Genomic DNA, 27,956 nt, shown 5'->3' with positions numbered 1-27,956 from the left:
CAAAAGACTGTACTTTGATATATTAACCTCTGATGCTGACATTGAAAACTCTTGACTGGTACTGCGTGAGAAGGTAATAGGTGGATAAATGATTGGATTTTTGTTTTTAGGAAGATCACTCTGTGGACTATATGAAGAGGCTGGGAAGGAAGAAATTATTCCAGTTAGAGGAGAGATGATGAGGACCTGGAATAATGCAGTGGTGATGAAATGAAGAGTCCATTAGCTCATTTCTTCATCAAATATTAATTCATTGCGTTGTACCAGACTGTGGGATGCAAGGGCAAACAAATCAGACAAGTTCCTATGTTCAAGGAATTTATATACAGGTGAACGAGATGTGTACTTGAATCATCATACTAATAAATATGAGATTTTGGTGTGGTAAATGTCATATGCGAAAAATTAAAAGCATCTTAGAGGTGAAACTGATAGAACTACTTTGTTTACAGGGATATGAGAATAAATAACAGATACGTGTCTTTCTCTTTTTTCCTTACTCAAATTGATCTGTAAGAAAAAAAACATGAAATACCATCAAAAAGATGTATTTAGTAACAAATTATATGCAACAGGTTAAAGTGACTATTACTAAAAGATGAAATCATTAAGGTCTGATTTATAAAATCTGATTTTGCAGGTAATTCTGCCTGCTTTTCAATTGTAATAATGTTATCATTCAATTGGAAGACTATTACTATGCTGAGATATAGTTTATTATATATCTCTCCATTTTCTTTTTTCATTTAGATGTTGCAAGAGCAATTGAATTACTGGAAAAACTACAGGAGTCTGGAGAAGTACCAGTACACAAGCTACAATCCCTCAAAAAAGTGCTTCAGAGTGAGTTTTGTACAGCAATTCGAGAGGTAAGACACTAAGATTTTAATATTCAGCCATATGTCCTCTGAATAGGAAACATGTCTTTTCCACACAAATAGTTGAAATTGTCAAGATTGGAACTACATCTTAACTTTCTGTTTTTAGCTGCTTAGACAGATGATAAAATATAATTTAGTCTGCTAAATTCTTAAATTAGATCCAGCCAGAATTTATATATTCATATAAAACCAAATGTTGATCTTATGGACCCAAGGAATAGATTGCCTCATCAGGTAACTGTTGCCTAAACTCTAAACTACTTACTAATCGCTTGAAGCACCTAGAAATTCAGGTATAAATACTCATAATTAATAAGGGATGAGATTTTCTTAAGGAATATTCAAGTACTTATTTCACAGGAAAATCTGAAAGATTAGTCCCGTTGACTAGTTACAGTTATCCAAATACCAGTCCAGTATGCTAATGCAAAAGCTAGGATGCCTTTATAGACAATCTTTGTAATGCATTCTTGGCTAATGATTTCAAGAGGAGTAAGGTGAAATAAATGTGTTGAAATGACTGTTTGAATTTTGTATTGACTTGTGGTGGAATTGACCATTAAACAAGTTAATTAAATTGGTTATAAGAAAAGTCCCTTGAGCTATATAAGCTATATAATTGTATTCCATAATCCATTACCCCTAGCCTACCAGACACTAGATTATAATTCATTAATCTAGCACACAACCCACAAATCTAGTGTGTTTTTCCTTCTCAAGTTTGCAGTGATTAATTAACTACTGGCATCCTCTCCAAAGCAAGGTGAACCCAGTGATTGCCTGGACAGTTTTTTATAGCATAGAGCATTATATCTCTCAAGGAATCCATATTTTAACTGCACCTACTCTTTGAAAATTGATTTGTGACCAGTGCACATTCCCCATAATACTAGTATATGTCTTGCAAAAGACGCAGTTGGCTAAGATTGAGATGTACAAAACTTTCTAGAGATTTAAACTGTAGCCTGTATGGTGCAGTTAATATTTGGGACTTTGCTGGGATTCACCTATACTGTGCATTTCCTAAAACTTTGTCAGATGAAGTTTTTCACTATTTAATTTTGTTAATAATGAATATAGTTTGAATAAGAAACTATAATTATTTCTCAAACCTTTGATCTAAGAAATGATCAAAGACTTAAAGGAAATCTCCCAAGAGTGTAGAGTTCTCTACCACTGACTTCCACTAGGTGGAAAATGTATAAACTATCAAGAAACTATACAGGCTTTCTTTTGGTTAAACTCCTTTTTATGACTACTGTGTAGACCAAGGCTAAATTCTTTACACTTTTTCTTTCTTCATAGAGTACCATTCACCTGAGATTGTATGGCCAATTTTTCCTTTTTTAGAGATTTTATCTTCTGTGTCTTCTCACTCGGCTTCCCACATAACTAAATATAGGATATATCAAATATTTATCTCTGTTCACTGCATATATACAGTAGCTCCTGACCAATTCAGTCTGAGTTCATGGAAGTTACATGCCATTAAGATAAGTACACAATCCGGTACCAAAAAGTAACAAGACTATGGAGAAAAATAAAGCAAGGTTAGAGGTGTCAGGGTAAGTCAGGATAGTCAAATTTTAAAACCTAATTAAAATAATGGAACAATTCACTTAAATATCAGGAGGAAAAGTATTCTAGGCAAAGGAAACAAAGACAAATACCCAGAGGCAGTAATGATCATAATACATGAGAATAATAGCCCAAAAATCAGTATGTGTGCGAGGAATAAGCAAGGTAGGATCCCTAGATCTAGGCAGCTAGAGCACGGATCATCTAAGGACTCACAAGGCACAGTCAGAACACTGAGCTTCATTCTAAGTGTGATCAGAGACCCTCGGAGAGTTTCGTATTTGGAAAAGGTTTCTCTGACTACTGTGAGAATACACGCGTGGGCACAAGAGTATAAACAAGTGAGACCAATAATAAAGTAACAAGGTCAAATCAGAAATGAAATGATGGCTGCTTGGAAAGAAGTCTCTGTGGTTCAGTTATATGACTGTCTCGGAAATATTTGTTAGCTAATATTTTAAACTGTGTTCTTTGTTTTCTTTTTTCTTTATTGGTACATTTTAGGTATATGATACAGTTACATTTATAATTGGGATCTTGTGCTTTACATGAAATATCTTGATTCTTATTTTTTCCCCATTCCCCTGCCCTCCATTCACCCCCTCCACCCTTCCCTATTTACAGAAATATTGTTTCCATTTTTTTCTTTTCTTTTATTTTTTCTTTCCCTTCTTAGCTTTCTGCTACCCCTATTTCCCCTACACCTTTAGACATTTTGTCCTATTACACAATGTCAATTATAAATTTTGATTCTTACACTTTTAGTTTATCACACCAGAGAAATGTTTTAGTATTTACACATGCATGTCCTATTAATTTCACTTATGAGTATGTCCTAAATGTGCATCCACTTAGCTATAAATGTCTGTAGTTTCTCATTCTTTATGGCTGAGTAGTACTCCATTATATATATAAAAAAAAACCCCACATCTTCTTTATCCAAACTCCAGTTGATGGGCAATTGGGCTGTTTCCAAGTTTTAGCTATTACAAACTGTGCCGCTATAAACATCGGTGAGCATATATTGCTGTGTATGATTCTTTTAATTCTTTTGGGAAGATACACAGCAGGGGAATAGGTGGGTCAAAAGTGACTTCTAATTCTACTTCTTTGAGGTATCTTCATATTGATTTCCACAGTGGTTGAACAAGTCTGCACTCCCACCAACAATGAAGAAGGGTTCCTTTCTCCCCTACCCCTGCCAACATTTGTTACTGGTTGATTTCTTGGTAACAGCCATTCTTTGTGGGGTGAGGTGGAATCTCAGTGTTGTTTTCATCTGCAGCTCTCGAATGACCAGTGATGTTTAACATTTTTTCTTATGTTTATTTGCTGCTTTTACTTCTTTGTTTGAGAAATGTCTGTTTATTTCAGATGCCCATTTTTTTAATTGGGTTTATAAATTTGAGGGTTCTGATTTTTTTTTGAGTTCTTTATACATTCTGGATAATAGACCTTTGTCTGAGGAACAGCTGGTAAAAAATTTTTCCCACATTGTAGGCTTTCTCTTAGCTCTGTTGGTGGTTTCTCTTGCATGCAGAAGCTTTTAAAAAGATGAGATCCCAGTTGTTGATTCTTTGTGCTAGTTCCTGTGCTACTGAGGATTTGTTCATAGAGTGATTTCCTATGCCAATGTCTTCAAGAATTCTACCTAGCTTATCTTCCAACAAATTCTGTGTATCTGTTTTAGTATTTAGATCTTTAATCCACTTCAATTTTAGTTTATTGCATGGTGAAAGATAGGGACCTAGTTTTAATCTTCAGCAAGTTGAAATCAGCTTTTTCCAGCACCATTTATTAAAGAGGCTATCCTTCCTCCAGTGGGGATGGCTGTCTTCTTTGTCAAAGATGAGATAGCTGAGTATGTCTGAAGTTTTTTTCTGTGTCTTCTAATCTATTCCACTAATCTGTGGTCTGTTTCTTTGCCAGTATCAATCTGTTTTTATTGCAGTGGCTTTGTAGTATAGTTTCAAGTTGGGGATTGCGATATCCACTGCCATATCTCTGTTGCCTAGAATTGCTTTTGCTATTCTAGGTCTCTTCTGGTTCCAAATGGATTTTTGGATTGCTTTCTCTAGTTCACTAACATACACTGTTGAGATTTCAATCACGAATACATTAAATCTGTATCACTGTTTAGGAAGTATGGCCACTTTCAGTATATTGGTTCTTCCTACCCAAAAACAAGGGATGTCTTTGCAATTTCTTATATGCTCTTCAATGTCTCTTCTCAGAGTGTTGTTAGAGGTCTTTTGCTTCCTTCATTAGATTGATTCCTAGATATTTCATTTTTTGTATGTTATTGTGAAAGGAACTGTTTCTCTAATTTCTCTCTCAGTGATTCTGTTATTTGTGTACGAGAAGGCTATTGATTTTTTTAGTGTTGACCTTATATCCATCTACTCTACTGAATCTATCAATTAAGTCCAGAAGTCTTTGGCGAAGTATTTTGGATCTTCCACGTAAAGTATCATATCATCAGCAAATAATGACAGTTTAACTTCTTCCTTTTCTATCTTTATTGTTTTTATTACTTCCTCTTGTCTAATAGATGTGGCTAATGTTTCCAAAACTATATTGAACAGGAGTGGTGATAGTGGACATCCTTGTCTTATTCCTGATTTTAGTGTGAAGGTTCTCAGTTTTTGACCATTTAATATGATATTGGCTGTCAGCTTTTTTATAGATAGCCTTTATCAAGTTTGGATAAATACCATCTATTCCAATTTTCTGCAAGGTTTTTATCATAAATGAATGTTGAATTTTGTTGAATGCTTTTTCTGCATCTATTGAAGTGATCATATGTTTCTTGTCTTTGACACAGTTAAAATATAGTGCATTACATTTATTGATTTGTGTATGTTGAACCATCCTTGCATCCCTGGGATAAATCCAACTTGGTCAGGATGCATGATCTTCCTGATAACCCTGCATTCTGTTTGCTAGTGTCTTATTGAGGATTTTTGCATCTATATTCATTGGGGAGATTGGCCTGTAGTTCTCATTTTAGGTTGGGTCTTTCCCTGGTTTTGGAATTAAAGTAACACTTGCTTCTAGGAATGAATTTGGAAGTATCACTTGGCTTTCAATTTCACTGAAAAGTTTCAAATGTAGTGGCAGAAGTTCTTCTCTAAATGTTTTTTAGAATTCAGCAGTAAATTCTGGCTTTTCTTTGTTGGTAAAATTTTAATTACATTTTCAATTTCACTGATTGTAATCGGGGTGTTATTCAGTCAACTTTGAAAATTCATATGCATCTAGAAATCTTTCCATTTCTTCTGTATTTTCTATTTTATTAAAATTCAGTTTGTAGAAGTAGATAATGATGATCCTCTGGATTTCTCCTGGATCTGTTGTGACTTCACCTTTATTGTTACTAATTGCATGGATCTGAGCCTTTTCTTTCCTTTTTTGATAAGGTTGGCTAAGGGTTTATAGATTTTATTTATTCTTTCAAAAAACCAACTTTTCGATTCATTGATTTTGTTGCATGATTCTCTTAGTCTCCATTGCATCAATTTCTACTCTGATTTTTATAATTTCCTCCCTTGTATGAGCTTTTAGTTTGTCTTGCTCTCCTTTTTCTAGAAGCTTAAGATTCAGCATTAGGTTATTTGAGCTCTCTGTTTTTCTAGTGTGGGCATTCACTGCTATAAATTTCCCTCGTAAAACTGCTTTCATTGTGTCCCTTATATTTTTCTATTGCATTGGCATTATCATTAAATTGTAAAAGCTGTCTAATTTCTTCTTTATTACCTCTGTGACCCATTGGTTGGTCATGAGAGTGTTATTCAATTTCCATGTGTATGTGAAGTTCTTGCAATTTCCTTTGCTACTGATCTCCAGTTTAATTGCAGTATAGTCTGATAATATGCATGGGATAACTTAAACTCCTTTGCATTTACTTAAACATGTTCTATGAGCTAATATGTGATCTATCTTGGAGAATGACCTGTGTGCAGCTGAAAGTAATTTTTATTCTGATTTTGTGGGGTGGAACACTCTGTAGATGTCTATTAAGTCCATTTGTTCAAAAACTTGGTTGAGTTGTAGTATTTCCTTGTTGATTTTTTGTTTAGATAATGTCTATTTGTGACAGTGGGGTACTGAGGTCCCCCACTACAATTGTATTCATGCTTATTTGATTTTTCATGTCCCTTAGTATTTTTTTGTATAGTTGGGGGCATTAGTATTTGGTGCATATATATTTATGATTGTCATTTTTTCCTCTTGGATTGTTCCCTTTACAAGGATATAGTGACCTTCTTTGTCTCTCTTCGTTAGTTTTGGTTTGAAATTTACTATGTCTGCAAATATGATAGCTTCCCCTGCTTTTTTCCAGGTTCCTATCTCATGGAGAATTGTTTTCCAACCTTTTACTTTCAGTCTATGAGTTTCTTTTTTAACTAGGTACATTTCTTGTATATTGCATATTATTGAATTTTGTTTCTTAATCCATTGTTCCAGTCTATTTCCTTTGATTGATGAATGGTTGTAACACGGATGGTTATAAATCATATGTATTGATGTATCGTCATATTATTTTCCTGTTGTTGGCTTTTTTCAGTTTTTTCCCCTCTCTCTTTAATTTCTTGATTTGCCTGCTGGATTTGCTCTGTTGGGGCTCATGAAGTTGTGATCTTCCTTTTCTTTTTCTAGGACATCATTTAGAATTTTTTGGAGTGCTTATTTGTTATTCATGAAGTTTCTCAGGTGTTCTTTGTCATGGAAGTATCTTATTTCCTATCAATTTTGAAAGAGAGTTTTGCAGGATACATCAGTCTAGGTTAGATTTTTTCTTTTAGGGCTTGAAATACTTCACTCCAGGCTTTGCTTGACTTGAGGGTGGGTTTGGGTTAAAAAGTCTGCTGTGATTCTAATGGGTTTTCCTTTGCACACGATTTGTTTCTTTTCTCTCTAACTGCTTGTAGTAGTTTGTTCTTCTGTTGGGTTTCCGAGATCTTGATTATTACATTTCTAGGTGTATATTTTTTGTGATCATGGCTAGTTGGAGTTCTATAAGCCTCACTTATATGTATGTTAAATTATTTTGCTCTGTTGGGATGTTTTCTGTCACTAATTCTTTGAACATAAAAATTATGTCGCTTGTACTTTCTCCTTTCTCATGGACTCTATTGAGTCTTAATGTTATTCTTCTTTGCATCACCTGGGAGCTGTTGGATTGATTTGCCATGTCCCCATACTTTTTAGAAAATCCCTCTTTTCATGGTCACTGACTACCATCCTGTCTTCTATATCTGATCTCTTGTTTTCAGATTGGCTCAGTCTGTCATGTATACTTTCAATGAAGTTTTTAATCTCCTGGATATCTGTTTTAATCTGTTTTATGGATTCCATTCTTTTTCCTCTGTTGGGCTTTCATGACGTCTATCATGGTCCTGAGCTCATGTATTTTTTTTAATCTGTTTCTGTTCTAGAGTCTCTAATCATGTCTTTCATTCTGCTCACCATCTCTGTAGTTATCTCAGAAATTATTTCTGTTTTGCATTTTTCACAAAAAATTTTCCCAATTCATGTTTTGTACTTCCTGTGCTCTCAGTTCAGAATGTCCAGGTGGTTGGTATAAGACTTTTCCACCTCATTTTCTTCAGAATTCGCCTTTGATGAACAGGCAGCCTGTATTTTTTCTTGTGCCTTGCTTAAATGTCTTCTCATTTCTATTTTTGTTGTTGCTACTGTCTTTGGGTTAATGCTTCGATCTTCCTGTTACAGCTTGTCTTTAGGTTTTGAGTTTCTAATAAATCTGAGGCAATCTCATTTTCATTACACCAGGAAGGACAACTGATTAAATGAATCACAACACCTTAGTCCAAGTAATACAATCAGCACAACAATAGCATCAACCACTCTTAGAAAAAATGACAACTCGTGGTAGTTACTAATCTATCACCTTTAACTGTGTGAATCAAATCAAAATCAAGGCTAGAGCTAAGAATATAGGCCTTTATGATCCCCTCTGTGGTATGAATCCAGGTACCAGCCCAGCTAAGGAGACCGGGAGCGGGGCGGGTTGCTGTAGGCACCAGTGCAGCTGTGCCTCTCACTGTTCCTCTGCTAAGCTAAACTGTGTTCTTATTGCACTTATTGGAGCAAAAAGAGATACAGGTCACAAAATTACCAATAAGATTGTACAACAAAAATTGTGCTCAGAAAGAAAGCAAGGAGCACTTTTGACAAATATTTTTATTGCCTTTTGTAAGTGCAACAGTAGTGATTATTACATGTTAAGGTAATATTTGGTTTATACTTGAGCGAAACCACCGAATCAGCTCTTGGTATATGTACAGCCCTTACAGGAAGAGAATACCGTGATGAAATACTGTTTTTTTTAACTAAAATTGATGTGTCAAAGAGATAGACATTTACTTACCTTTTTTCTATAATCTGTAAGAAAGACAGAAACATCTGGCTATATCAGTACTGAGAAAGGTATTGCTTTATTAATAAATAAGAAAATGCCAGTTCACAGACAGCTTTATTCGCAGCACATATGTAGTTGTCGGCAAGTTCCTTGATTGTGTTTTATTGCTGAAGGATTTCAAAATAACCATAACCAGTAATTAAATCAATTCATTCTGTAAAAGGAACATAAGATCACATGAGAGAGAAATGGGCTGACATGTTACAGTATATTTCTGCAATGAAATGTGTGCTGCTTGATAAGAGTATTTCACACAAGGTATTGAATGAGGAATGAAATAAAAATTTTATGATGCTGGTATACCCAGTAGAGATCACTTTTCTGATTTTAAACAACTTTCAGCTTTACACTGTAATGATTACAGTAAGTGTCCTAAATTTTGAAAGTTTAGGATTGAAATTTGATGATTGTGAAATACTGATTTTTGAATAAGAGAATTGAATGATGATACAAACAGTTCAATTACCAAGATATGGGCTTTTCCCTGATATTTCATATTCTCTGTGCCTCAGCAGAAAAAAAAAATCAATAAATGAATGATTATATTTAAAAAGACATCCAAATTCTGAAGCAAAATACAATGAATTTTTCTTCACATTTAAAAATAAAATTTTAATTTAATTAAAAGTATAATCAGCAATCTTCTTACCATCATTGTCCTTGGAGCTTTAAAACTTGCAAGCATTGTGCCTCCCTTGATGCTGTCCTTAGTGAACTGGAGCATGATACAGGGGTCTGTGGTGAGAACAGACTACTGCATTAATAACTGCCTTTGCCTGCCTGAACCAAAATGCAGTAGGAAGAGAGTGTCATCCAAAACTCTCCTCTTTGGCCAATAACCAGAGGCTGCATGTTGGTATTTACTAATGTACAATAACAAGAGAATAAGGAAATAAACCAACTCCATAAGGAGTTCTGTGATAGCCACTAGGATTGTACAAAAACATTTTGATGTTCCTTTACTTCATATCATATTTTAAAGCTGGTGAAAAAGCTAGAAGTGGTTTAAACAACTGCTTTAGTCAATACCATCTGAGTAGAAAATGTGTCCCACTTCCTCCTGGAGGCCTCTGGGACAGGTTGTTACTTTCTATGTTCCCTTCTCTGTGATATGGAATGAGTAAGAAAACTTATCAATCAGCTTAAGTTTCAGCATGAGAAAAGAACCTTTTACAAATGTACACCCTGAAAAAGAAATAAACATTTGTTACACAACGCCCTCGAGATTTTGGGAGTGTTACACCATAGTACAACCCAGGCTGTCCCGACTGACAATGTGTAATAATCAAACCAAATTTACCTTGGAAAATAGTTATAAACAATATCAACACTCTAACTGCCATAAGACAAAATAAATGTTTCAAAATTGTGTTATATTTTTACTAAAATGATACATCATTTTAAAAAATTGTATAAAATTAGTAACCAATATAAGTACCTATGGCCAGTAGATAATTCAAGAATTTTGAATTTTTTCAGAAACATGAGTCACAATTATTTTTAACTTCTACAATATCTCTCATTTTCACCTTTACTCATTTTTTTTTCTTCCTCAGGGAAGAACTCTATCCTGTCAGTACTTTTCCACCCCATCCAAATTTTACAACACTTCTCTGTAAATGGATTATTTAGTGTTATAAAATTAGAGACATAATCAAGATAAAAATATATTCAGAATGTATCAATCCATTGTTCAAAGGCTCTTTCCCTTCTGAGATACATTTCTTCTCAGAAGGATCTGTGGACTGGGAATTTTCACTATAATATTTCTCACAAGAACATGTGGGAAAAGTCACTGTGAAGCATTTTGTCAGATCAGACAAAACAGCAAAGTCATGATACTAGTGCTTTGGGCACACTGTCCAATGTTAGAATCCCAGCTTGGATATGCGTTGTAACTTCGCTGACATTTTATTTTTCAGTTTAAAATAATGAAGAAAAGACCACTAGTCTCACAGTGGTTCTGGAAATTACAGATTATGTATATGAGACACAACACTTGGAACAGTATCTGGTAGCCAACAGTCACACACTGAAAGGATGCTATTGTTATTGAAGAGTCCCATTTTATTCCTAGCTATAGTGTTTTGGTAAATCAGAAAATGAATATTAGATGGAAAGTAAAGTGATAACGTGTTCATAAGAAAACACACAAGACTAAAATACTCATTGCCCTGCCATCAATTATTAATTATCAAAATAAATTGAGCCATTACACTCAAGTCCATAATCATATGATAAGTACAACCATGACATAAATTTTTGTTTTCCATGCCTGTGTGTGTGTGTGTGTGTGTGTGTGGTACTGTATATCTAAGCCAGGTTATTGCCCATTCTAGGCAAGTGTTCTGCCTAGCCTTTTTATTTTAAGACAAGATCTCACTAAGTTCTTCAGTTTGGCCTAAAACTTTTGATCCTCCTGTTAATGTAGTATGACAATAGAATAAGAAAATAAACCAACTCCATAAGGAGCTTCCTGAGTAGCTGGGATTACAGGTATGTGCCAACATATCCCGCGCTTGGTAGTGTTCTATACATCTTAATGTACTGTGTGAATGAAAACATGGCAGTCAGACCAATCTGCTTTATGAAAGAGTTAATGGTCAATCATATGGAAGTCATAGGTTTAGAATTATCCTGGAAAAAAATGTACTTGGATCAGTAGTAAGAAGAGTAGATGAAGCAAGGATAATGAAGAGAAAGAGAAGCTGGAGAAAAGAAGAGTAGGAGGGAATAAAGAAGAGAAAAACGGGGGGAGAAAGAGCAGAGAAAGAGGGAGGGAAGAAGGAAGGAAGGAAAGAAAAAGGAGAAGCAAGGAATAATCTAAGTGGGCAGGCAGAAATGCAGTGCGCTGCTGCTGCTGAAACATGGCTTAGTGTAGTGTAATGGAAAAGTGCAGAAACAATATTGGCAGTTACTTCAGGCAAACCTGTATCCACTTCCTTACTTGTCCATTAAATTATGTAATCCACTGAAAATTACTTCTGTGTTCTTGATTTATCTTCTTTTTCATGATAAAGTAAGACAATAGTGTCATAGAAAGATTAAATCCAATGAGATAACAATATTAAATATTTTGACTAATGCTATGTGAAATTAAAACATGGCAGCTATTGTGGTTAAAACATTGGTGGTTTGAGAGACATCAGTTTAAAATTTTAATATTCCTAATGGAAATATTAGTTAAGAAGATAAGGCCTTGGTGACATCTGGCCACATAAAGAGAAAACTTATGAGCCACAGGGAAATTTTATTCCATATTTGATTGGATAAGGGAAAAAGGAAGTAATCATGCCAGTCCAGTAGATTAAAGAAAAACTGAAGAAACCAGAAAATTAAGGGCTAACTAGAAATATCCCACAATGAATTCACTTACACTGAAGGAATCCTCAGATGACAATTGCAGAGGTTAGGTGTTATATGTAAAACCACTTTAAAAAGGGTATTTTTTTAAACTTATGGGACACAAAATTACATTTGAAACAAGTATTCATTACGTGATGATCAAGTCAGGGTAGTTAGCCTATCCATCATCTCATGAATTTGTCATTTCTTTTTGTTACGAATATTTAAAACCTCTCTTCTAGGAGTTTTGAAAAGTAAGAAACGACCGCTAACTCCAGTCACCCTACTGTACAATAGAACAGCAGAGTTTATTTCTACTATCTGGCTGTAGTTTTGCATCTTACTGACCACGGTCCTCCCAATTGTCCCCTCCTCCCTCTTCCCCACTGTCTCTGGTAACCACTGCTCTCTACTTCCATGAGATCTGCTTCCTTTTTGTCTTCCGATTATGAGCGAGGTTGTGCAGTGTTTGTCTTTCTGTGCTCAAATTATTTCACTGAATGTGATGTCCTCCAGCTTCATCCATGTTGTCTCAAAGGTCAGGATTTCCTTCACTTTTATGGCTGAATAGTCTTCCTTTGTATATTTCATTATCCGTTCATCTGTTTTGGGCCATTTAAATTGATGCTAATTTGGGGGAATTATGATTAGGGCTGCAATGAAACACCAGAGAACAAATAATTCTGATTTCCCAATTTCAGGTGTAGGATATGCCGATATTTTTACTCATTCTGTAAGTTGTCTAAAAGAGGATTTTTGAATTGAAGGTCTTTATACAGACTTCCTTGGTGTAGGTAAAATAAGATCAAATACACACACACACACACACACACACACATATCTTTTAATTTAATTTTAATTTTCCTTCCCTTTTTATGCTAAAGCATGAATTCTTGTTTCTTAATATTTTAATATGTTTTTAATGTTTTCCTTAAAGCATAAAAAGAGTAGCATGGGTTCATTAGGTAAAGCTATCTTCTTTGCATGATGACATCTAGAATGGCATTTCATTTGTTAGAATTAACAAAAATATATCTGGCATTATGTTTATACATATCTCTCTCAGTTCGCATTAAACTTAGCTTAAACTGGCAAATGTCAAAGAAAGAAAAGCTGATGGTTTTTACATTTCACTTGATTTTATTTGCATTGCTAAATGTGATGGGACACAAAAGCCAGACTGTTGTGCGATAAGTTTTCTGCCAATGAGCATATGGAGAACTGAAAGCTTATTTCTGAGCATCCTGAAAGTAAATCACAATGGATTTTTCCCTAGAGAAAAAATTCCATTTTAAAAAGGTGGAAATTTACCAAACTTTATTGGCCACACACCAAAAACTCGACATATTTCCAAGCAAAAGAAACTATAAATACCTGAAGAAAGCTTTATCAACTCAAGTAGTCTAGAAATGCTTGAACTGGTGGGCTGTTCAGAGCCAGAAAAAATTAAAGCAGCACCTCTGTTCACTTCATAGAATCTACTCCTAAACTCTGACATTTTACTAAATTTTAAAGCCAGTTTGGCCAAAGTAACAGCTGTGGCATTCCCATCCTACATGAAACTGGGTGAAAATGCTCATTGTTTCAGTAGCACTTTGATTTTAATCTATCATGTGAATGCTAATGTCCTACTGTGCATGTATGAATAAAGCCTCTTGGCTACTTGAAAGCCAAGTTCTTCAAAGGTGAAAAGTTTCTTAGGCAGACTTGTAACTGAAGAAAAGTCTTGATCAGCGACGTCTATATTTATATACACACATATGGAGGACATATGGAGTTTCAGTCCAAGATCAAGCCTGACGATTAGTCTGATGAAGACAGGGGTTTCACTTGTTGTGGCCACTTAATGCTTCTCCCATTAGTGTGCATTAGAGTCAAAGATTGATGATTTTCCTAAAAGATGCCTTGCCTGTCCTGTTAAAAGGGTCCTCATCATTTCTCAGCCGTCTCCTTGAATCTGTATTTTCAATTTTTTATTTAGAAATGGAGCAAAATATTCTTTTTACTATCTAAAGTTTCTTGCCTTTTCCAGAGGAAAAATATTAATGTCCTTGATTTGAGTCAGGAATTGCACCTTAATTTTTGAGTAAAGGACAATTGAATCTTAGAACAATTTGACTATGCAGGCTTATTTGTAGGAGGACTTTTTGATAGCTGTCAGGCCTAAACAATGAGGATAGTCTTTCTGAACCAAGGTGCTGGCACTGAGCAACCTTCCCAGAAGCCCAATTTATTTTTTATATTTTATTTTGAGATATAAAAAGAATGAAGATGTGTCATGTACAAGAGCCAATTCCTGTGATGAGTGTCATCATTATGCACTGCAAATACGTGCTAATAAAAATAAAAATTAAAAAGAAAGAGATGGAGAGAGGTAGGATCTTGCTCAATTGTTAAATTTCTCCAGCTGACCTCAGACTTGTGATCCTCTACCTCAGCCTCCCAGCGTACTGGGATTACACCATGCCCAGGTAAAACTAGTCTTTTGGTTCAATTCTACATTCACTACTCTGGTAGAGCATCTTGGAAGACTTTAATAGACCTACTGAAAGAGATTTCTGTAAAAGAAATGGAATTCAAAATGGGAAGGCCTGTCAGTCCATCTAGGGAGAAGATTTACAAACACCTGGGAAGACTGTAAAGCTCAATTTTATATGTATTGATGTATGTAAATATGTATTTTTATTAGTACGTGTTTGTGGTACATCAGGAGTACATTCCCTATGGGTAGGTGGTATAAGCCCATTCCATGTCTTAATTCTTTTGCTGTCCCTTTCTCCTCCTCTCCCTCTTCCATCCCTCCATCTTTTGGTCCCCTCTCTTTTACAAAAAGATCTAGCTACCTATTTCCTGTTATCTATATTTTTTTTCTTTTGGCCTTTGATTCATTTAAATTGTGTTGGGAAGAGATTTGTCATAAATGGCTTTTATCACATTGAGTTAGGTCCTTCTATACCTATTTTCTTAAAGTTTTATCCTGAGTAGGTGTTGGATTTTGTCAATTATTTTTCTGCATCTGAGAGAAGCATATGACTTTTGTCCTTGCTTCCGTTTATGTGATGTATTACGTTTACTGATGTGCATATGATGAACTACCTTTGCATTCCTGGGATGATACCTACTTGTTCATAGTGTATGATCTTTTTGTTGCTTTATTGCATTCTATTTGCCACTGTCTTGTTGAGGACATTTGTATCTGTGATCTTTAAAGATTCTGACTTAAGAGTGTTTGGGGGATATTTTGTTTTGTTTTGCTTTTCACTTGGACTCTTTCTTGGTTTGGAGTCAAGGTAATGCTAGCTTCCAGGAATGAATTTCGAAGTATTCCTTTTTCAATTTCATTAGACAGTTGGAGGAATGTTGTCAAATATGTTCCCTGAAGGTTTTGTAGAATTCTGCAGTGACTCTATGAGGTCCTCAGCTTTTCTTAGTTGGTAGGGTTTTTATTACTGTCTCAACTTATTTTCTTATTATTGGATTGCTCAACATATTTATGTCTTCCTAGTTCAGTTTTGGTCATTGATATATATGTAGGAAATTGTCCCACTTCTTCAAGATTTTCCAATTTATTGATGTACAATTTTCATAGTAGTTGCTAATGATCTTCTGGATTTAAGCAGTGTTTGTTATGATTTTTTTGCCATTTTCATATTTAATTGCTTCGAGGTATGGGTCTTTTGCTAAGTTTTACTAATGGCTTATCTATTTTCTTTATTCTTTCAAAAATTCTTTCTTTAATTCATTGATCTTTGTATTATTTTTGTAGTTTCAACTTCATTAATTTGCATTCTGATCTTTTTTTTTTTTTTTTACTTCTCTTCTTGTACTCTTGTGGTATATCCTTATTCCTCCAGATAGTTTTGTAGGATATAATAATTTGGGTTGGAAGTCAGGTTTCTGTTATTTTTTTGCTTTTCGTTTTTTTATGGCTTGAATTACTTCATTTAAGATCTCCTGTCCTTTAACGTTTTTGATGGGGAGTCTTCTGTAACCCTTCAGCTTGCATTATTTAAAAGTGAAAGGAACACTCAAATGTCATTCTTGAATCAATGGCAGAATTGTTGAAACCAACCTTTCCAAAACAACTTCATTTAATTGAAGACAGAGGATTTGGAAGTCTTGAATTCAACTTGCAGTGTCCTAGAGAAAGCTCAAGAGTCTTGGTGAACATCTACTGTGATGTGATTCTGAATTTGATTCTGTTTTCTATAAAAGCCATATAAGCTGCAACTTTGAACACTGGTTGCTGTTGAGATCAAAATTGATTGAAATACTAAAAAATGACATCAATATGTTCCTATAAAAGATCATCTAAAATTTCTTGCTAAAACAGGCTTGTCACTGAAATTTATGTTAAGTAAAATAAAGTTTTCTTTTTTATATATGAGATGGTTAATGTGGATTTATTATGTTTTTCTAGGAAGCAGCCATCAATTGTACAAGTCAATTAGGAGTCATTTAGTTTTCTGTAATACGTGAAATAAATCAATGACAAGTAATGGGGCATAAACATTTATACATAGCTTAGTATGTTTTGAGATTTTATAACAAAATACCTGAGACTGTGCATTTTAAAAAGAATAGACATTGGAAGGGATGTTCAAGATCAAGGTATGATCATTCGGAGCCTGACAAGAATCACCATGCTTTATTTTCACATGGCAAAATGTAGAAGGGTGAGCTAGTGAGCCGGCTCCATTGCTGGAGGTAGCTTTATTATATGAACCTTAATTCAACAAGTCCTTGTGGCCTAATCACCTCCTAAGGATTTTACTTCTTAACACTGCCACACTGACAACTCATGAGTTTTAAAAGGAACACATTCAAGACATGGTAACACACTTAATGGATTTTTTTAAAGATAATGCTACAATGTCCTATCAGATTCTCAAAAGGAATTATAATTATCCTTTTCTATCCCCATCCCTAAATGAAAATAGTTCCCTTAAAAGGAACTGTGGTATCAGTGGAGAAATAGTGCTCAACTAGTTAGTCTCTTCTCTAAGGCCCTTCCGGTTCTTTGCACCTATAGCTACCCAGCAATAGTCTATATAGTTCTTCATAAAGATTACCTATAATTTGCATGAAAAGCTGAGCACCATGTGGGGATAGTACAGATATGTGACTATGTGAAGTTGTGAATTGGATAGGAATAGCAGGTAGATACTGTGGGGATTTTTAAACTGATGAAAACAGCCATAAACTCTTTGAGGGTGTTAGGGAATATGATTATTTTATGACCAAAATTGCAAAAAATGAGTAATTTCCTCACTCATTGCAAACAGTTTTTAAAGTTCAGTTGCAATTCTGTTTCTGAAGCTTTATCTGAGTAAAGACACATCTTTTAATGATGTTCAGAGATTATTTGTATCATCAACAGTCACTCTCTGGTAACAGGAACAGGGTCTGTGTGGCAGGAACTATCTTAGACTATAATTGCTCTAATGGGTCATTGATCTTAAAGATGTCTCAACAGTCCCTTGCAGACAGTCTGCAGAGACTCAGAAGGCTGTTAACATCACTGTCGGGTAAATACACAGCCAAACCTTTATTTGCCGTTACAAACGATAAAATAAACAGTACATATTTCTAGAAGCTTGTAATTACATGTACTTACGCAGCAGTTCAAAATAATAGAGTCCTTGGAGAAATTGTATTTTATATAAGCCAGATAAAGTGAACATTCTGTCTTCTGTTGAGATCACAGGGGTGGAAATCAGAACTTCTATTTTTGGCACCATAGATGACAACTGTTTTTTTTTCCCCTTCCCAGTGAACAAGTCATTTAACCTTTTCTTGATTCACTATTGCCAACATAGATGGAGACAAGTCTATTTGTAGAAGCCCACTAAAATGAACGTTAAGTTACAAATTGCTATTTTTTAAACCAACTTGACCTTATCCCTGATGGTAGATTACATATGCAAAAAATTAAAGTAGTATCACATATAATTTAAATATACATAAGGCAATTATTTTTTCTTTTTTTTTTCTCATAGGGAAATGTATAAGATTTAGAGCTGAAAATTGACTATTACATCTTATGTTTATTATTTCTTTGTTTTTCTTCCTACATAGTCTGTTTGCATATATATTTACTAAAATACATTAATTTTATTTGTTTAAAATGTTACATAAAGAGATAATACTGATTAAATCTTTACAGGATCTCCTTTTTCACTTAATATCTTGCTACCAAGACTTGCTTATATGTTTTGTGTTACTGTAGTTCATTTATTTAGACTGCTGTGTGATGTTCCATGATAGGAATATACCACAATTTATTAATTCATTCTCCCATTCATGGGCATTTCAGCCATTTCCAGGTTTTCATTATGAGGACTAGTAGTACAGTTAACACACCTGAGACTTGTTAGATGACCGAAATCTGTGGTATATATGTAGATGTAGGATTTCTGAGTCATAAAACATGAGTGTTCAATTTATGGTCAATCTTTAGTATTAAAAAAGGACAATACCAATCATTTTTCAACCTTAGTTGCTCTATTTACATACTAACAATATGTAATTTGTGTATACCCGTTACCTGCAACCCACAGCGGATGAGGCATTTGAATCTTTACCAGTCAAGTGTATTAAAATGTTACCTCATTGCAGTCAGTCTTTGGATTTACTTGATCACTTAATTATTGAATATCCTCTGACCATGTGTGTTTCTACTTCTGTGAGACATCTGTTCATGTGTTTTCCTACTTATTTTTACTTTTGACATACATTTATATATGTTTATTAATAATTCTTTATGGGTATAGATATAGTGAGTATATCCGCTTACTGTGCAACTTGTCTTTAAGGTATTTCCCATGAATAAAATTCTTAATTTCAAGTATTCCCAAAATTTTCACATTTTTAAACAATCAGTGCTTTTTGTTAACTCATTTAAGAAATTGTTCTCTACCTCAATGTCTAAAAGTTACTTACCTATATTTTTTCTGAAGTATTTTATTTTTCAAATAATAATCCTTAATACATCTAGAGTTTATTTTAATATATAGTGTGAGGAAGAGATCAACTTTTATCTTTCATCCATAAAGACAACTTTTTATATCTATTTTCACTTATTGAATAACCCATAGCATTACTACCCTTTGTGTCTGAATTCCCTTATTACTGGTCAGTTTATCTCTCTCTTCACTAATATTCTATTTAATTTATTGTTAGATCCAAGACAGTGAGCATCAGAGAGAGATTAACATATAGTTTTGATTCTAGCTATTATGATCCTAGCTTTTGTTTCACTGAGATGTTTACGTGTGTGTGTGTGTGTGTGTGTGTGTGTGTGTGTGTGCTAATAGGGGCATATCATTCATGGATCAGTGGACACTAAAGACTGGCCCCTGAGGGCCAATGGGGACAGAAAAAACATTAGACACAGCCTAATGATCTTAAAAAGGGAATAGTTTCAAATCCATGAGTTTTGGGTGTGTCTTTCTATTTCTTTTATTAAAGTTAACTAAAATATTAACGAAGAGTCATCTACCTTACTAGATTGAAGGTGCAGAATGTTTAAGAATAACAAAAAATTAGCACATAGCATGATGTCTGCCAAATAATGTGTATTTGATAAATATTTATTGTATGCATGAGGGAACTCATTTAAGACAAATCATATTCTTTAGTAGATGAATACATTTTTATTTTCATAAACCTTACATTTTTTAATGCAAATCTGAACTCAAACAAATCCACAACAAAATATGTTTGCAGCACTAGTTCAGAGTAGTAAAATCATATTAGAATTGGCTTCCACCCTTGAAAAACAATCTGTAATCAAAACCAAAATTTTTAATGTTCTCTATGTATTTGCATAAAAATGTGTATTGTCATATATGTGCAAATATGCAACATAGATTTTCATATAGTAAATATATACATGTTGTACAAGACTTAATAATTGTTAATATAATATATATAGGGTTAAAACAAGCCTAGTTCTGTTGTTCTTAACCATTGAATAATCATGACCTCTGCAAATCTGGTGAAATTATGGACTCCTTTTTCAATAAAATGTGTACATACATACATTTTTATTAAAAATTCAAGTACTTGGTATATCCAAAACTGTTGCACTTGGTACCTTGATTTACTATCATTTCTTAATTTTATAGATGAGGAAATAAGATGCAGAATGTTAAAGTAATCTTTTAAGCTCATTATTGCCTGAATTAGCATCAAAGTGTCTTGAATCCCAGTCCATTTCTACCTGCCATGGACAGTGGTAAAAACAGAACATTCTGATGCTTGGAAAGAACAAAACTTGTCATTAACATATCAGTACTGAGTTAAAATAATTCAAAAGTTACATATTATTTCCATTTCTATAATCTCTATTCATGTCAGAGTTCCATTTGTGCCAACAATGATTTTTTTTTAATTTTTCTTTTAGTTCTTTCTTTACCTTATTCAACACAAAACAGTGTGCTGTGCTTTAGTACTATATTCTCTTATACATTTCTTATCCAAATTTCCAGGAGGCATATAAAAAGTTTAGTTGCTAATCATTGTGTAATTCGTATTATATCACTAAAACATTTATGACATTTCCAAAAGAGTTCAGCCCTTTGTGAAATTGCATTTTCAGCATGTTACTGCTGTTTTGCACAGGACTTCCCAACTTGTCCTACTGCCTAAAGTCCAGTCCAAAAATAATTCACTGCCCATTCTTTATTTACTTGTTCCTAGTGGTACAAACTTAGTACTCCACCCTACTAGTCGAGAGGTAAGAGACAGCAGGAATTTTGAAAGGCATCTTGAACTATGCCAGACACACACAGAAAAATAATACAGTGAACCACTGACCTTAGAGTAATCAGCTGAGGTACTAGCAGCCAGCAGAAACACACTCTCACCCTCTCTACAGTTTCCTCTGCTTCTGGAAAAACTAGACCACTAAATAGCACCAGGGATGGAGAAATCATGGAGGTATGGATAACTGATAGAAGCACAATTTTGATGACAGTGGACAATTGTGCATTTTCCATGCTAAATCCAGTAATGTTAGTCTCTGAGGTCAAGAAAGGAGATGCGAATTAGTCTTTCTAGAAACACCATTGGAGAAATTAGTATTTCCCTTTCACTGATTTCTGTGACATCATTTTCTTCACACATATTTCTGTACAACTTTTAGGCCTTTCTAACCGGGGACAATAAACATGCAGCCATGCAAGAATGATAATGTCTAATACACTTTTCTACAGAATAGTCAAGGTTGATTCTTCTGAGGAATATACATATGTATTAGGAAAATGTAGGAAAGTTTTTGGCAGTGCAGCAAAACTGAGTCCTTTGCAGGGTTTTGATTGGAAGGATGGTCTGTTAATTTTCCTCTATGAAGACCTGTTTTGACTACCAATTACCATTGATTTATTTCAGAAAATGAATTGTAACTGAATTCTATTAAAATTTCTTTGAATATTACTCAGTTTGCTCACATATGGAACAGTAATTACTATGATATCCAAGATAGAACTAAATTAGTTAGCACTGCACATGGAGAGAATTGAGGTAGCTAGACATTAAGAGAGTAAAGCAGACTTTACCAAACAAGCCAGGAAATATGTTCTTCCTCCAAATATAAAGAAATTGCCAATTACATTTCCATGAAGATTTCAAACTTAAGTAGCCAAATAACAAGATTGGAAGAAATTCAAGGTTAGAAAATTATGGGCCTATCATATTGCTCAACAGAGCCTCTGAATAATAAATATTTTGAATGTTTTAAGATAGCCCCATGAGAGGACAGTAATTCATTAATTACTGTGGTAGAAGAGTTTGTAATTATGAGCATGATTCAAATCACATTGTTGATGTTTCATGCAAAATACCTTGTCAAGCATAGGCAATTGTTCAAACAATAATTTAGAGGAAGTGATTCATTTAGAATGTTCATTTGCCTTAATTAATTTGGGCACATTATTATAGCCGAGGGAGGCATTTTTTAAAATCTCCATGACATTAGGACTCAAAGTAATAAAATTACTGAATCAAGCTTGATATTCAAATTTCCATCTTAAAAAAATAAAGTTGGTTGATTGATTCCACTTAAAATATTGGCTTATTTATTCATCATAGTATAAAAGTAAAAACCAATGAGATATCCTAATTATGACTTCATAGTACTTGAACTACCAAGTGCAAAGACAAAAAGAGACATATCCACTCTTTTTTTCACTAAACTATTCAAATAAATTTTCCCCAACCTGACCTTTTGTATAGGAACATTGGACTCGATTAAGCAACAGTTATAATACAAATCTCAGAACGTTTACTTTTAGTTTTAGTAGCTAAATAATCATAACGACTTAATAGTGGAAAGAGAATTTAAACATCAACTAAAATTCTCATAGTTTAGAAAATATTTCCATTTTGTAAAAATTTATAAAATTATTTTTTCATTGAATTCCCAATGAGAAAAGATTCACATTTGTTTATTATAAGATTCTAGAATGGTTTGACCATCAACTACTTACATTTAATTTTGAAAGTTCTTTATAGTGAATACTTAATTAAACAAAAGAGAGGGTTTACTTATATAGCAATATCTCCAAAATTTCTCAAGGGTACCAAGTAAGATTATAACTGCACACTTTGAAGGAACTTTTCATTTTTATAGTCATCTTAGATTTGAATATTAATTGTTTTAATTTTCTAGCAATGGACAGTGAGTCCAGAGAGGGCCAACCTTTTCTAAGACACCAGAAGCACCAACTAAGTGATAAATACGGGACTGGGTTTCCCCTAACATATTCTTTTTCATCTTGTACATTTATCACAGAAGGGAAATACTATGTGCTTTGAGTTCCTAAATAGACCCAAAATCTATTAGAGTTAGCAGAAATTCTCAGAGACTTGCAACTATCAAGCTTCATCTCCCTAGATTAAATATTGCCATATCTTTCAATTTTCTTCACATAGCATAGTTTCTAATACTTTTAATCATCTGGTTACTTTGCTCACTTTAACTCCTGAGTTTATATGGAAAATATCTGATTATACAATTTCATATTTTGCGTGATTTATTTAAGTTGCTATTAGGGTAACTAATATTAGTTACTATATCTATTGCTATATTATTAATATTAGTTACTCTATTACAGTTACTATTAGGGTTGTCCACTTAACTAAGAGAACAGACCTGGGAGAATTCAACTATGACCTTCTCTTTGACTGAAAGGAAGACAATTTGAAAAAAAAGAAACAGTTAATATTACCTTAGGCATAAATCAGTTGGCTTATGATTTTAAAAGCTATATGTTCATTTAAATTTCTGACAGTATAATATATATACTATTATATGGCCATCTGCTTCTTAAAATTCTTCAAAATGCATGTTACTCAGTGAATGATACTCAAGAGTTTTTCAAATTATATGTGTGTGTGCGTGTGTTTTAAGACTCCTGAGATGTGATTTTAAAAATCAAAGCATACCAGTAGCCATGGTTTTCTGCCCAAAGCTTAGCAGATCTTTGCCAGGCTTCTCCCGTGGTGCTCAGCTGTAGTACCACACCTTCTGTCTGAGATGAAGTCACTCTCAGCCATCTAAGCAGTCCAGCTAAGCTGATGGAATTGGTTGGAAGGGAAAATGATGACCAGTTGTCCACAGACCTTCTTCCCCTGTAGAATACTACAGGTTTGGTTGAAACGCCTTATTTATGAGATCAGAGAACATATGCCTCTTAAGCTTTCAGAGTGAGTTACCACAATGCTTTCATTTGAGCTAAGATTCTGCTCATTTGTCTCCTGAACTATACATTTTTTAATGTAATATACATTAAAATACTTTGGTTTAAATTGCCGCGTGCCAGTATTTTTTCTGCACTTGACCAAAACTTAGGCCACCTTGACACAACTTCCTGCTTTACCTTGAAGCTTCTTGCTGACAATTCTGTCACCATTTACACTGGGTATCACGTTCTTACCAATTCTTTAAGTGTCAGTGCAGAGCGGTTGAGATGCAAAGGGTCTGGCTTTTGACACTGGAGAAGTCTCTGCCCTAGAATTTCCCAGGGGTGCACCAGTCCCGCTACCTGATAGTAATGATGTCTGACAGGAACTCCTCGAGTGAAGCCAGCCCAGGGGCAATTACTGACCTGTGATCTTATCCGGTCATTTTATATTCTCACTTTGTTAATTAAAGCACAGAGCTGAGCACCTGTGCTGTTAGTGTCTCTGATCTGCGTGCTCAGAGACAGTTAAATGAGATACTGGCTATTTTCTGATGAGTGAATTGATTAGTTCCTAAGACCTTCAACCTAAATTATATCAAAGGACAAACCTATGTCAGTGAGGAAAGGCAAACTCCCTCTAGTTTCCTTCCTATCTTAGAAGCAGGAGAGAGGTCTCCTTAACCTTGGGTATTAGAAGAGAGACAAGTTGGAAGACCTTTGTGAGTGAGTATCTTGGAACTGGGCAGATAGCCTTTCATAATTACTATCATACTTTTTTTGTGGGAGGTAACTCAAGCATTGTCAGTGAAAACAAATGCTACCAAGTGTAAGACAAGTTGTTAACCATCCATTATTTCACTATGGGAAGCTGAAAAGAGCTGTTTCCAGGTTCCCTTTTGCTCTCCTATCAGTGAAGTAACACTGAAGGGATCAATATTTTTATCTGGGCAGTAAAACTGAAGAGTACATAAATGAAAAGTGAAATACAAAAGTGTTAAATTGATGATATAAAACACATGTAGCAGAATTGCTTTTAACACATTCTAGTTATGAAGGTGATGGGTTGAAAATACTAGCAAAGTGTAAATGAGAAAGAATTGATGTTTAGTGACATTGAGATGTTACACATTAATTTTTTTAAAGAGAGGAAAAATACAAACATTTGATACTATAAGATCTCACTACCTAAAGAAGCATGCTTTGCAATTTGATTTTTCTGTTGATTGCCTCTGAGCCTTGATACAGTCATAAGTTTTGCTTACTTTGGAGCACAATTTTGATATAAAAAAGAGTTAAGAACAAACTTCACATAAATCTTACTATAAGGAGAAATCTGTCCATGTAGATATCAGTCTGGGGGTGGAATGTGGAGGAAAATAATAAATTGTCTAGGTTTCCCACTAACAGTCTCTTCCTCTCTCCTATTATTGGTGGGAATATGACTTCAATCGGGTGCCTACACCCCATCTCTTAGCCCCAAGTCAGTATGACTCCCGGAAGGGCCACCCTGTCCCGTGTGAGGAGGGTAAGTCTCATTGTTTTACTCTAAGGCAGGTGTCATGGCCTTATTCCTCCAGTTAGTCCTTAGGTTGGGGATGGACCTGCAATCCCAATCCATGCGACATCACATGAATGGAAGTTGAAGGGTGAGGCCCTGATTAAGATATCATAGTTATCCGAAAACACATGGGGAAAAATGATGGCCTCTTTGCAACTGCTGTCCTGTCAGTGTGGGATTTGAGAACTATGACAGCTTTTGGAGGGCTATGAGAAGAATAGGCTAAAGACAAAGTTGAAAGAGGATTCTACTGAGTAAACACTTATACGGGTCCTTGATGGCAGGTAGAAGCCCTCAACTAATTATGTGGATTGGCATTACTTTAAACTTTCTTGTTAGCTTTTCTCAGTGTTTGAGCCAGTAGTTCTCAAATTTTGCTGCATGTAAGAATCACCTGGAGAGCTTTTAAAAAACCTGATTCCCAGCTCTTATCCATTGCAATGTGATCAGAATGTTGGGTGGGAACCAGACGTCATCAGATTTTTAAAATCCCCAGGAGATCCTATTATGTAGCAACATTTAGGATGCATCTGGTTTGAACCATTTTGAGTTATAATTTTCATTTCTATCTGACTTCTTTCTAACTAAAATGACACAATTTAAACTAAAATAATTGAAACTGAAAACATTATTTGTATGAGTAACTACACTGGATAATATGACAAAAGCAGTATTAAGAAGAATATCATAGTCAGAAAAATGCTTTCGTAGTTTTCAAAAAGGATGCTAAATCAGTTACTTAGCAATCAAATTGAATGGTATTCAAATGTAATCAAGGACCTATTACTCTTGATAGAGTAGTTTCCCTGATTATTTCCTTTTATAAAACTTTGTGTCTAGTAAGTAACCTGTAGTTTAATTTATGTAAAATAATTTAAAGTGAAACTCCTTTCATCTTTATTAAATTTGGTCCTTGAAGAATATGTCTGCATAATAGAAACAAATATTGGTTTCTATAATACCTAATTTCAAGAAAAGATGAGTACCTGTACCAACACCCCACAATGAATGTAATCATTTTGTTCTGCAAACATGTATTAACAAAAAGAAATTTTTAAAAAGATGAGTCATTTATTACAGATCCACAAACACACACATTTTTCATTTTCCACTAAAGAATCCTATGTTAAGGTCACCTAGCATTTTCTCTTTACCTGGTTTACAAATTGCCATTAAGGAAACCATCTAAGAAATGGTCTAGTATCTTACACTTCACATGGAAAGACAGCAAACCTGACAGTGTACCATGAATCCTGGCAACAATTCTGTGACTCAACTGATGTACAGAAGAAACATTTTCTATTCTCTGGAAGGCTGTACTTCCTCTTATTTTGAGTAAGGGCATTTCCCGTCATTTATCACTCCAGTACAAATCATGTAGAAATAACTCAAATTCTTTCTCTTATCTGAGATCCAGCAGCCTATTCCTCTTCATTTCCATGAAATTCTGTGCACTGGATCCAGAATCTTACTGAGAAATGCAGTGTTGTTCTGCATCCAAGACTGGATATTTCGGGTACCCTAAATCACCATTGCCATGCCTACTGGAGTGTACATGATACGTACATCACAGTGTACGTATCATAGTCTAGTGTGACAGAGGACAGAGAAAACTTCCATTTCTGGGAAGATCTGGCTATCGCACAGCTTTTGTTTGTCCCATTCCTCTTTTTTATCGCTTAGGTGTTGGGGACTTGGGCCTTGATTTTTGACTTCACCTTCAAATGAAATTATAAAAAACTGAATACCTACAATATACACTGGCATCCCTGCTCCCGATGGGCAGCCCAGCAGGACACACAGTTTAAAAAACAGACCTGATATACTGACATTTTAAAGGGCTTTGCACTTTATGACCATACTAATGTAAAATGTTTTACATTGTGTAATGGATAATTTGCTTAACAAATGAAAACAATAATCAGTCTTATTTTTGAGTGAAAGACGTTTAAAAATATATATACAGTTAATAGACAGCTAGAACACAAAGAGAGAACCACAGCCTCTAAAATAGGTAGAGAATCCAAAGGTTGTTTTTCTTTAATGCTGACTTATGCTGACAGTTATCTCCGATAAAATGAATGGGCAATGTGACAGGAATAATCAGTGTCTGAGAGAGTCTGTGCATCCATCTGAAATGACAGCGTTTCTCTGATTGAGGGTAGATACTAATGAAGCACTTCAACCGAATTAAAACTTTCTGAGCTTTTCTTCATCCTACCCTGAACCTTTTCCAAACTGACTTAGATTTTCATGATTTAATTTGAAGGATGTGGAAATACAAAGGCAGATTTTTTTGTCCTCCCCAAAGGCAGGTTAATAACATATTCAGATTCAAACCATATTTCACATTGATAAAACCGACCTACTTTTGCTTTGGGATAGAAAATGTCTTATGAGATATTTTGCACATTAAAAATGTTTCCTTTTGGTGCCTTTCTTCTTACATACTATAATTAAACTGG

At 34.4% G+C, this 27,956-nt stretch overlaps 1 protein-coding gene across 1 annotated transcript in view; it reads left to right on the top strand.

Moving 5' to 3' along the window:
• Positions 1–313: 313 nt before the first annotated feature.
• The window catches only part of Lin7a (lin-7 homolog A, crumbs cell polarity complex component), an 87,003-nt gene continuing 59,360 nt past the window's right edge, over positions 314–27,956 (top strand). Inside the window, exons 1-2 of the mRNA XM_019210578.2 lie at positions 314–329; positions 751–869. The gene's annotated coding sequence lies outside the window, so the exon portion shown is untranslated. The remainder of the gene's footprint in view (positions 330–750; positions 870–27,956) is intronic.

The sequence above is a fragment of the Fukomys damarensis genome, unplaced genomic scaffold (assembly GCF_012274545.1).
Source record: "Fukomys damarensis isolate Sample0158 unplaced genomic scaffold, DMR_v1.0_HiC HiC_scaffold_15, whole genome shotgun sequence".
Classification (NCBI taxonomy): domain Eukaryota; kingdom Metazoa; phylum Chordata; class Mammalia; order Rodentia; family Bathyergidae; genus Fukomys; species Fukomys damarensis.
The sequence above is the reverse complement of the archived record's forward strand: the minus strand, read 5'-3'. Positions and strand labels throughout refer to the sequence as shown.